This window comes from Podarcis pityusensis (assembly GCF_964106645.2).
Source record: "Podarcis pityusensis genome assembly, chromosome: Z".
NCBI classification, from domain to species: domain Eukaryota; kingdom Metazoa; phylum Chordata; class Lepidosauria; order Squamata; family Lacertidae; genus Podarcis; species Podarcis pityusensis.
Genome location: NC_138044.1, coordinates 19,123,822 through 19,136,494, shown reverse-complemented (window position 1 = coordinate 19,136,494; position 12,673 = coordinate 19,123,822).

The following is a 12,673-nucleotide window of genomic DNA, read 5'->3' as shown; positions in this document are numbered from 1 at the left end:
AGATGAAAAAACTGTTTCCTTCAGGGAGTAGCTTTCCCACTCCAGCAGTATTTTCACTGTTGGAAACTGGCTTCTTTAGATAATGCTAGGTAAAATCCTTGGGGCAGGTTATTTCCAAAAGGACACCTGCTGCCCTAGCCCCACTCATATACTTCACTGCTGGGTCTCCGCATATATCTGCATGCCTTTCATTAGTGTGGGAAATTATTCGTTAACCTCATAAATCTATCCTGCAAAAGTGAAGTGCCCGAGCTGAAATCCAGGTGCAAGGAAATACTCATGATTTGTCACATGGAGAAGCAAGCCAGGAACTTGAACACATGCTCAAATTATCCATTTATTCCTGGACACACTAGCCCCAAGCACCACCCTCCCTCCTCCCCTGACACTAGCATTTACTCCAAAGTAATGCCATTCTGATTCCAATCCACCAAAGCCAAGGGAAATCAGACAGAAGATTGTGGATAGCATCTGACACAACAACCTTTACTGCTGCCAATTTGGCTTCCCTGCTTCTGAACTCTAAGTGCTGTTTTGGGGGTTTAAATGAGGCCATTAGTGGTTGGTTTGGGGTTCCTTCTAATTAATCCATGTTTCAAGCTCTGCAGCCAAATCAAAGAGTTCTGGATGCTCAGATATGAGATGGAGGCCTCCCTCTGCAGGGAAAGAAGGAAGGAATATCAGCCTCACCATCATGGGAAAGGATCTTCCCGGAGCCAAAGAGTACAGCAGTCAGCTAGGCTTCAGCAAGAACAGCACCCAAGTTCGAGACTCCAAAAAATGTGTGAGGGTGTACATGTAGGGTTCCAGAATTTCAGACAGGGGCCCTTTCCCAGTGTCACCTGACAATGCTGCTGAGGGGTTGAGCCTGGAACCTTTGGCATGCAAAGCAGGTGCTTTGAACACTGAGCTGTGGCCCTTGCCCACAATTCCACCCCACCAACGGTGCTCTTGAAAGAAGCCTATAAAGGGCCATTTGTTGAGCTGGCCCAGAAGTAGGAAAGGTTCCAGGGGGAGGCCCTGCTACCTGTGACTGCTGCACTGGGGGCGGGGGTGTCATAGCCTACAATAAAAGAATTGTAGATTTGGGAGGGACCCTGAGTGTCATCTAGTCCAACTGCCTGTAATGCAGGAATCCCAGCTAAAGTATCCCTGAAAGATAGCCATCCAAACTCTGCTTGAAAACCTCCAAGGAGAATCCACCATCTCCCAAGGGAGACCGTTCTACCACTGAGCAGTTCTTACTGTCAGGAAGTTCTTCCTGCTGTTCAGTCAGAAATCTTTTCCCCCCTTTTTCTTTTGGTAAGTTGAATCCATTGGTTTGGGTCTTACCCTTCTGAGCAGGAGAAAACAATCTTGCTCCATCTTGCATATGGCCAGGGGCATACCTAAGGGTTGGTCAGGTTGGCCCCCACCAAGGATGCATCCCTCCCCTCTGGCTTGGAATGGCTAGAAGCCTGCATGCCCACACATTTGCATACTACATGGGCTGCTACTCCCCTGCTCTAGTAGGCTGGGCAAGGCATGCAGGCTCCTCTGGGGACCTCAGTGGAGGAATCAGGTCACTGGTGTGAGACATTACAACCCTGTGGGGTCCTCCCCCATTCAGCTGACTGCACTATTAGACGTGTGAGCAGAGCACCCAGCAGGGCTTGGAAGGAAAAAAGATGAGAGAGCAGGTGAGAGTTGCAGGAGGAAGAAAAAAGGGAGGAAAGTTGGAGGCAGAAGGGAAAACAGCAAGCACAGGAAGGCAGGAAGACAAGCTGAGAGATGGACTGATGGAGGAGGAGGTGGGGAGGTGGAGCAGAGCAGACCCTACCCCGATGGCACTGGCAGAGTGCAAAAGGTTATGAAAGGCAAACGTTTTGAGTTTCCCTTGCCATGGGTGCAAGGGAACCTGGGTACACCTCTGAATCTGACAGATATTTGGCTTTCCTGTCTCCTCTCAGTCTCCTCTTTTTCAGGCTAAACATACCCAACTCCCTCAACCATTCCGCATAAGGCTTGGTTTCCAGAGCCTTCATTATCTTGGTCACTTTCCTCTGTGTGTGTTTCAGTTTGTCAATATCCATCTTAAATTATGGTGCCCAGAAGTGGGCACAGGACTCTAGGTGGGGTCTAACAAATCCAAAATAGATTGAGTGAGGGAAATTCTCCCTCCTTTCCTGATGATTCAGAGTTGCTAATGTTGTTGGATGCATGCAGAGTCTCCACTCTGGCAGTTATCCAGGGGTTGGTAGTGTTTGTAGGGATGAGATGGCGCATGCGGATCAGCTCCTGAGCCAGAACTGCAGTTGGTGATGAAAGCTCCAGGTTCAAATCCCAGCTTAGCTCCTCAGAGAATCATGAGTTGCTCAGTCTCAGACCAAGAGAGAGATTTTTATTCATGTTTTCCTGGGTCAGGGGCTGTTGGGGAGCCTTCCCTGTCCTCTGCAGTCAGTTCATGCCACTGTGTTGAGTGGGCTGATCCTGCCTTTGAACAGGGATCATGGTCCTTTCATCACTCCTGTCGCTTTTGCTCCTTTAGCTGAATTCCCATCAGGATAAAGGAGACTTTAGTGAAAAGGTTGGATGAACAAGAGAAATGCTAGAAAGGCACTTTTGAAGTGTGAAGGAGGAGGGGCGCCCCCCCTCCCCGCAACCCAAGCCAAGCTATACATAATTCAGACTTGTTAATTGCTCTTTTTACCACGCCCTGCATACCCATTAATCATCATGGCTCTTTCTTTTCTTCTCTTTAATTCAAACCACCACTTTTGGGTCTTGCACTGCCCAGAGCCAATATTGATTAGTTTTAAATATATATATTACAAACAAGAATTTCTTCCAATAAGATTTATAAAGGATGGTGCCTTTTTGTAATAACACATTTTCCAATGAAAGGAAAAACGAAGCATAGGAGACCTCAGGCTTATTTCCTTTAACAGCCTGTGACTGAGGGTGCGGGAAGGAGGGGGGTGAAGAGGAGTTGAAGGTGGGAGATGCCTGGGTTCCTGAAAAGGACATCCCACTCTCTGGTCTTCTCCGGGGGCAGTACTATCCCACTTTTGTATAAGGAGGACACTTCTTTGGCACAAAACTTTGCAAGGCTCTTCTTCTACATGGAGAGATCAGGGAGTTTCCTGCCCCCGCCCCAAAAGAAACAAATGGTTTGCCAGGAATACAGCTGGGTTTTTTCTCACACTTTGCAGCACTGAGTCATTCTGCTGCTCTGCTGGGTTTTGGTGGGGAGAAAAGAAGAGAAATTCTGCTCCCAGTGTTCATACCAGGGTGACCTATCCCATTTCACCACCTAAGGTAAAATGCAAAGGTGCTTCTATGCCAATGGCCTCCCCACCAGAGGTGGAGTGGGCCACCCCCACTTGTCTCACTTACCAGGGTCACAGGGTTGCGGGTTCTGGTGCAGTCTGCCTCCCTGGGCTGGCCCTGGTTCCCATGCAAGGATGGATGGTGTGTGGTGCCAGTGTGCTGTTGCACCTGTTTCAATGGCCAACCAGGTGCAACAGCCACACTTGCCACTCTGTTCCCCAGAGGCTGGAGGTGACCCATAGCCTTTTACCTTGTAGCCACTGCTGACTTTGTCCTCCAATGGAGCATAAAGAGTGTTGGAATCCTAGAAGCCAAAATCCAAGTTTGGGGCAAGTACTATTTGTTGACAGAACCCCAGCAAAGATTTAACATTTCAAAACATGCAGCAAAAAAAGCATAGAAATATAGGCTATAAAGCCTCTAGAATGTGCCTTTCCAGTGAACTGCAAAGTATCCCACTTTCCTAACAAAACAGGCCACATGTTTGGTAAGTTATAAAATGGCTTACTTAAAAGAAACTCCAAATGTCAGATTCATGTGCTTTTCCCATACAGCAGTCAGAAAAAGGTTGCATAGGCAGTAAAATATGCCTGGTTACAAAATCGTAAGGTCCTAAACTATACATATAGGCAAAATGCTAGTTTCAGATTCCTTTCCTGTCTGAAACAAAAGAGGCTGGTTGAAGCCATGCGGCTGGAGGGAGCAGCCAGAACTCACACATTGAGTTCACAAGTAGACTGAGTGCAGTAAAAGACTTGATGACCAATTTCCTCCCAAGATGAGGGGAAATGACATAGGCTAAGCCTGGCAAGACAGCTTACTCTATAGTACTAACCCCTTCAAGATTTAATTAGACTCAGGCATGCTGGTTATATGAGACGGGTTACCCTATAAGGAAGACAGAGTTCTGACAGAGAAACATTTTTAGCGGTGGTGGTGCTCCTCAAGCACTACTAATCCTTGGGACAGGAACAGCCCTTCCCCTGTTGCAGGAGTGAGGGAAACCACTGCCTAGCTGTGCACAGAAAGAGATGCTGAACAGGTGGCCAGAGGCAGAATTTCTCCTCAAAGCCAGTGAGTCTCACCAACACATGCATGGCAGGAGTGTCCATGGCTGGGTGGCGGGGAGATTCTCTCAGAGATAAGACAGACTCCTGGAGGTGGACCAGGGGAAAGCAACACAGCTGCCCTAGTTAGGCTTTCTGTCCAGGACTTTACATGTGTTCATTTTCTGTGTTTTCTTATGTAAACTGTAGACATTTGGTCTGGCGGTCTGTATCTTGGGCATTGCCTCTGGAATTACTGGGTCATCTGCCTGGCAGTTAAAGGTCTTAAGGATGCCAGCTCAGAATAAAATAAATAAAGGACTGTATGAGAGGAGTATTGCCAGGCAGGCAACAGAGGCAAATGGGGTTGGATCCCAGGGACATGTAGAAGAGAGACTGCCACTGACTCTCCAAGATTTAGATGGTATTCTAATAGTAGGCAGAATGCAAAGAGCAGTGACTCACAGTGGGTCAAAATTGGCATGTGTGCATAGCAAGGATTACCCAGACCAGAAGATAAAAGGAATTCCTAGCCCCAAAGAATGTAATTTATCCCACTGGGGAGACATAGTGTGTGTGGGTGTGTTTGTGTGGGTGTGTGTTTGTGTGTTTTGATTATTCAAGAGAACTTTACAGACTCTTTGTTCAGTGACGTGGCCATCCTATACCATGGGTTTAAACCTTCTCTCCGGTGGCCTCCCGAGGGATCATTTGTACAAACAGTACAAACCTATACCCCATTCTCCTCTATGGAGCTGGCTAACTGGGCAGTCAACATGCCTAGATCAACATGCAACAGAACAGATATCCAAGTCCTATTAAGAACCCTTTTCAGGGAGTCTGAGTAGTGAGAGTTGCTTGTGCACGTGAAGGCAGTAATGAGCAAAATAGACCTGGCTGATAATACTCAAAGACCTACTTATGTCACTCAGATCTTAGGAACTGTGGCTTACGCACATCAGTAGTGGGACTCAAATTCCCCCATGAGCCAGTGGGGAATAAAAATGTCAAAAAAATAATTGAGTGCAGGAATAAGAAGAATGGGGAAGTAGCTATGAATTGGACTAAAGTACACGGAGTAAGTAGTACAGGATCCAGAAAAGCATCCATTGGAATACCATGATAGACTTTTGAATGCATTAAGAATATGGAGAGGAATAGACACCGAATATGCAGATCATTTGCCTCTCCTAAGAGGTTTCTTTAAGGATCAAAGCACTCCTGATGTAAAGAGAGTATTGGCAGCAAAGCCAGGCTACCCAGGGAAGCCCAGGGAAGAAATTTTACCATTGGCTGCCCACGTTTTTAACTCCCAAGAAGAGCAGAGGAAGAGAGACAGCAAGAAGAATGAGGAGGACACAAAGGTGTTAGCCCTATCCCTGTGATTCTGCTGCACAAGTAATAAAGCAGCACCAGTGATAATTATGGCTTTCCCCCAAGCAAAGCCAAAGAAATAGACCTGAAAAGGGGTCTCTCTCCCTGCACATGCACGCATGTACACACTTTCTCTGCAGTGGCTGGGCATCGAGTCTCCTTTTCAAGGGGCCTAATCTCTCTTGATTCATTCTTATCTCTTTCCCCAAATCTAGTTTTATCGATTCCATCTAATCTCTCCTTTAAAAAAAAAAATCTAATCTGATCTGATCTCATTAATCTAAAACCACCTAATCTGTGCAGCTGGTTCAACTGCTTGTTCATAACATGCAACTGCAAAAGAGCATTAGACAGCATTAGAGATGAAGCATGTTTGGGAAGGCAGGGAATTGTCAAGGAAATACCAGCCCAAAATATTGTGCAAGGCTCCACTTTGCATTTTAAGGGACCTTGCTCAGCAGCAGAGACACTGTTTATCACTCTATAAAACAATAATTCTTCTTAAATATTGCAAGTCATTCCTGCTACTTCTGAGCTGGACCCAGACATCTTGAGGGATAGGAAAAAGACATTTGGCTATTTTAATTTGGATAAAAAACTTGGCTTCCAGGTGGAAAAATCAAAATTGGAAACAGAATTGTTAGACCCCAAAATTAAGAATTTATCAAGAATGTATAACTTGCTTTTGAAATGGAACACTCAGGATGAAACGGTGAAATCAGCTATGATTAAATGGGCACAAGATGTTGGACACAACATCATGATGGCTGACTGGGAACAGTTATGGACCACAGGTATGAAGTTTATGGCTTGTAATGCCATAAGAGAGAATTTAATGAAAATTATTTATAGGTGGTACGTGACACCAGTCAAGCTTGCAAAAATTTACCATCTGCCTGATAATAAATGTTGGAAATGTAATGAGACTGAAGGTACATTCTTTCACCTTTGGTGGACGTGCCCAAGGATTAAGACATTCTGGGAGATGATCTGTAATGAAATGAAAAAGGTATTTAAATATACCTTCCTGAAGAAACCAGAGGCCTTTCTCCTGGGCATGGTCGGCCAATTGGTGATGAAGAAGGATAGAACTTTCTTTATGTATGCTACAACAGCAGCAAGAATACTTATCGCAAAGTATTGGAAGACACAAGATTTACCCACCTGGGAAGAATGGCAGATGAAGCTGATGGACTACATGGAACTGGCGGAAATGACTGGCAGAATCCGAGACCAGAGAGAAGAGTCGGTGGAAGAAGATTGGAAAAAATTTAAAGACTATTTACAGAAGCATTGTAAAATTAATGAATGTTAGAAGGATGCTGAAATGAAGTTATATGGCTTTAGCAGAAATGTTATAAAGAATTAAGTATAAATAGACTGTTAATGGGCTAAAGGGGAAAAAAACAAGGTTAGATTGTGTTAAGATAAATTATAGGACAAAAACTGAGAAAGATGGAAAGGATTTGCTGAAATAGCTAACTGAACTAGAATACAAAAAAGGGAGGTGTGAGGAGGTCGTCGAAATAAGTAAATGAAAGACAAGATATGGAAATATGAGATGTGTTTTTAATTGATTCTGTTTTTGTTCCTGTTTTTGTTTTGTTAAGCAGTGTTTTTTATTTTTTATGTATTGTATTGTATTGTATTGTTTTGCTTTGTTTAACTCTTTTTTTTCTTTTTGTAACTTTTAAACTCTTAATAAACATTATTTTTTAAAAAAAGACATTTGGCTATTTTATTCTACTTATATTTAATTAATTAAATGCTAGCTCATTATTTGTTTGTTTGTTTGTTTGTTTGTTTTATTTTTTGTATTCTAGCTGATGCAGTTGCTGAAATTATATGGTTATTTGGCTGTTTTAGGTGGGGCAAAAATTGGGGGAAGGAGATGGCTGCCCACTCCCACAGCCAGGCAGTCTTCCTTACTCCCAGTGAGACCTTTTTCTTCCCCTCCCTGGGTTGCATTTAAATTTCTTTTAGCGTTTTATTAGGATAGTTTGTGCTCCTAAACAGTGATGTAGAATTGAATTCACCATCTCTTTTTTAAAAACAAATTAAGATTTCAGATTTTATTATTTCTAAGCCACATTTGGAAAGCAATAACCTTCCATGCAGTTTGCTGACTCTATTGGCTTGTTGACTGCATTGTATTGTTTAACCCTCCTAAACCAGCCAATATACAAGACACTGATCAATTGTTTGTCCAGGTTTGGCTCAGCCTCCAATGGGTTGATTCCCAAACACCCAATACATGCATTGATGCTGATAAGACGGCTCCCACGTTGTCACTTACTGGGCAGCCAATATATTTCAACAAACTTACCTATTAGGAAATTGTTCATGATGAACTTCTGGAGAGGAAGATGCCAGACTAGATATCTCCTGTTGACAGTTCATCATCAGAGATAATTATGTGGTGATTAATGACACTCAATTCATAAATCTTGTTTATCAGATTCACTCTGGTAATACAGAGGGAACATGGAAGCAACCTCTGATGCTTTGAAAAAGCAGCTTTTCATGCTGGGAGACTGAGAAGCTTCAGGGAACCAGATGGGGGTGAGTGACTTAAAGTGATGGAATCTTCCTCTTTCCCAAATACATAATAGCCCTTACGGTCAGCTCTTAGGGCATAAGGTCAGCAAAGCCTCCCTTTCTTAATTACTTTTGAGATTGTTCTAAATAATAAGTGAGATGATCTGTCTGCCGAATGAAATTTACATCTGGAGTGTGAGCTAACTGCTGATTTAAGAAGAGACAATCATTAAAAGACCGTAAGCAAAACAAAAAGCATGTTTTAATTGTTTGTGACCAAGAAAGTTTATAAACAGCTAAGAGGTTTTATTTTAAACTTTCATTTCCTCAATGAAAGTGGTGTCTTCAAAGTGAAATTAATTTCTCTTCATCACTATGGGAAAAGAAGCCGTTTGATAAGGACCACTGTGAAGACCTTAAGCTGGAGATGGGAGACTGAAGCTCTTAAGGTAAATATTGCTCAAAGGATTCTGGGGCCATGCACATGGTCAGGAGTCACACAAATGAGGTCAAATTGGACAACTAGTAGCCTCACCTCAGCTTGTTCTGGAGGAGACTGCTAAGCAAATAAGCCACCTTTTAAGTGTGTTGTAAATATTGTGAAGACCCAAAAGTGGAGATTGAGCTGTTAATAAAACAAAGAACATTCAGTATGGTGAAAATATTATTAGACATCCCATTGATTGTTGGCATCTTACAGCAATTATTGGATGAACAACTAAAAGAGATTAGAGCTGAGATGAATAGAATGGTGAATGAAAATGGACCAGACAAACAAGACACAGAACCTCTGGAGAACAATACTGATAACAGATTGTAAGAACAGGAGAGTAAAATAGTAAAGCTGGAGGCAGTAGATGATGAAATGGAGCTTGGTGAGTGGGTGGCAGCTGCCCATACTTCTCCTGGAAGGATGGTGGCCCCCACGGGAAGAGGCAGGAGAAGGAGGGACCTATCAGCATCTCACAACTCTCTCTGGAACAACATGCTGAGATATGAATCGGCAGCAATGCTCAGCCATCACAGCTATCCAAAATCCAGCACATGAACATCACTGGTGCTTTGGGGTAGGGGAATGGAATAAAATTATGTTACACATTTTGTATACTTCTATTTTCATCATATTTTTTAAACAAAAATGAAGATTATAAAACAATAGCAATACAGCTCCCCTCCTTGGAGAGAGAGAGAGAAAGAGAGGCAGAGGCAGAGGCTGGTATAGCAAGATATGAACGTAGGAGGAGCCTGCTGGTTCAGGCCAGGGGCCCATCTAATCAGCATCCCCTTCTCACATTGGCCAACCAGATGCCCATTATGGGAAACCAGCATTACATCCAGTAGTTGGTATTCAGCTACTTCTGACTGTGGAGTCAGAGCACAGCCACTGTTCCTTCACCCTTTCCCTAAGGGGGGTGGGCAGCTTGTGCCTTGATAGTTGGACAACTTGATTCAGAGTCATACACGTGTGGCAAATTTGTGAAAGGCTCTCTAATTTGATCTTTGCTTCCAAGAATCCTTTAAGATGCCATCTCCTTTGCTACAGAAAGGAGCGTTATGTGGGCTGGAGAGAAAGATATGAAGGAAACACAATTCTTCTGCCCTCTGGGGAGAAGCTGCCACAGCTGATCTGAATATTGGACTGAGCTCCTGAATATCAATCCACATATCAGGCATTGTGCACAGCTCCAGAGAGTGGCTTTGCTTTTGTTCAAAAATCAGGGTGGATTATTTGCATCTGGGGAAGCCTGTCAATGAACATTCCTTGACATGGGGTGGGGGCGGCGGCTTTGATATGCCCCTAAAGTGGTGAGAAAGAACCATAAAGCTAAGACTGAGGCTCCAGCTTGGTATCAAAGAGGCTGAGCCAGTGCCATTTCTCTGATGCTTGCTTTGTGGGGAGGGGTGGGAAAGCAATATATCGCTTATTATTATTATTATTATTATTATCATTATACCCTCTCATTGTAATAAATCCCTCTGGGGCATTCAAGAGAAATTGACAGTGGTTCATGCGTTTGTTCTGAGAGAAATGCATGGATGAATGCATAAGTACCTTCTAGGTAGGTCCAATCAGAAAGGGAACCATCGAAAGGAGGGAGGGAGGAAAAGGATCTAATGCTGCTACAGCAATGCAAGAAAGAGGGGACCACATTTCTTGGCAGATGGGCAGAGAGATTGAATAAGCCAGCTCTTCCTTGAAATCTCTATGCATATCCTGCCATGCATACACACCTCGATCCAGAGAGTGGAAGGACCCCTACCTATTTGCAAAAGCCTACAGAAGGGTCTGACAATTTTGGAGAAATGGAGAGGGAAAAGAGAATGCTCATCCTTAAGTGCATGTGTGCTCATTCCTTGTGAGCACTGAATGAAGGTCCCCATTAGAGCTAGAAGAACCCCTGACTACAAATTTTAGGGTCCTTATATCCTTTTGGACAAGGCTCATCAATAGAGGTGGGGGTGGCCTTGACATGAGCAACTAGTTTTATTATGAATTTGAATTTATCCCAGTATTTCCTTCTGGCTTCTCACCTCACTTGCACATTAAGTGTTTGAATGAAAATCATTCTAGTGGGCTGTGAACTGAACAGGTTATATTTTGTCTGCTCTCTGCCTTATCATTATCTTAATAACCCCCATTCAGGCGTTAAGTAGACTGTACTTGGCAACTAGATTTATGTGTGTTGACTTTTATGCAAGGTGTGAGAAACGTAGGATGTTTCCCTGAATGCCTTCAGGACATGTTTTGAGATGGGGCTGGTATCAGGCTTGTACTAAGGTCAAGCAAGGTTTGTGATGGAAACTCCCATGTCATATTTACGGTAAGTTATGTCAATCTTTATACATACCGGTATGCTATGATTCACAGGACTGGATGGGCCCCCATCTGTCTGATCCAATTACAGAACTCTTCTGGTATTCTCAAGGCCATACAATGACCTCTGCTCTTCCCTCCAAGGTTGATATTCCAGTTGTATCTCTCAAGATCTTATTTGTGGGGGCCCAAATAAGCCCCACCGCACATAATCGATCACATGACACAGGGCACACACCATTTGAATGGGAATGCCCATCAAGTTTGAGTGGCCTGGTCCCCTCAAATATATTATTGTGAGGGCCAAAGCCCCCATGGGCCCTAGGAGTTGGCTCCTATGCTGATAACACGTAACTTCTTTGGCCTCAGAATTAAGAATCACAGTAACTACATGACATGGAATCTGGAATCCTGACTTGTTTTTTCCAAAGTAATCTCCCCCCCCCCCCGCCCCAGTTTGAATACCCACCCCACTGTGTGAAACACCCAGAGCCCATCTTTGTATCACTGGAATACAATTTCAGTTCCTTCTGACATGAAAAATATCAAAGGATTAAAAGAGAGGAGGGGGAGTGAGAGAGAGCTTAGCCTTCCGAAGAAGAGGCTGAGTCCTCTCCAAAAACCATTCCTCTAACAGCCAGCCCTGAAGCCTAATATGGATATATTCATGCTCTTCAGCAATTCATGAGCTGCCTGGGTGTGGATTCTACAACCCCATGAAAGGAATTAGATAAATTCATGAAGGAGAGGACTGTCAAAGGCTATGCTCTGCCTCCATGCAGTGGCGGAGGAACCCTCTCTGGCCCCTGGGGTGGGATGGTGAGGGGCAGGGCAAACTGCCTGGTGGTGCATGGGCGATGTCCATACGGACTGAGCACGTGTGGCATCCCGTACGGAGTGCACATGTGCGGCAGCCCATACGAAGTGCACACATGCGGTAGCCCATACGGAGTGGGCACGCGTAGCAGCCCATACGGTCGCCCATATGGATGGCACATGAGAGGGGCAGCCCGTATGGACACCGTGCAAGCGGTGCCCATACTGAGTGCATGCGCCCTTGTCCACTCTACAGCTGGGGGGAGACAGGGGCCATCTTGTCACACACACCCCAGAGTGGCACCCGGGGCGGCCTGCCCCCTCCGCCCCCCACTTTATATGCCCCTGCCTCCACGGTGATGTTTCTGAATACCAGTTGCTTGAAGCCACAGGAGGGGAGAGTTGCTCTTCTGCTCAAATCCTACTTGCAGGTTTAACGCAAGAAGCATCTGGCTGGCAGCTGTGACAACAGAATGCTGGAGTAGGTGGACCATTGGACTGGTCCAGCAGGCTCTTCTTCTCTTCCTATTTTGACTCAACATGCACTGATTTGGACGGAGCGTGTCTTGCTTGCCTGAGCAACAGCCCTGGCTATGGTTATTAATCTGCATTCCAGGAGCTCCCACCAGTCTCAGCAGGGCTCAGGGCCCTCTAATAGAAAATGCCCCCCTTCCTGTAGCCCAGCTGCCCTCAGTATCAGGTTACATATAGATCTGAGTGGCTGCAGCAGAGAAGTCAATGTGGCTGTTTGTGTGTGCTTGGAGGGAGTTTTTGA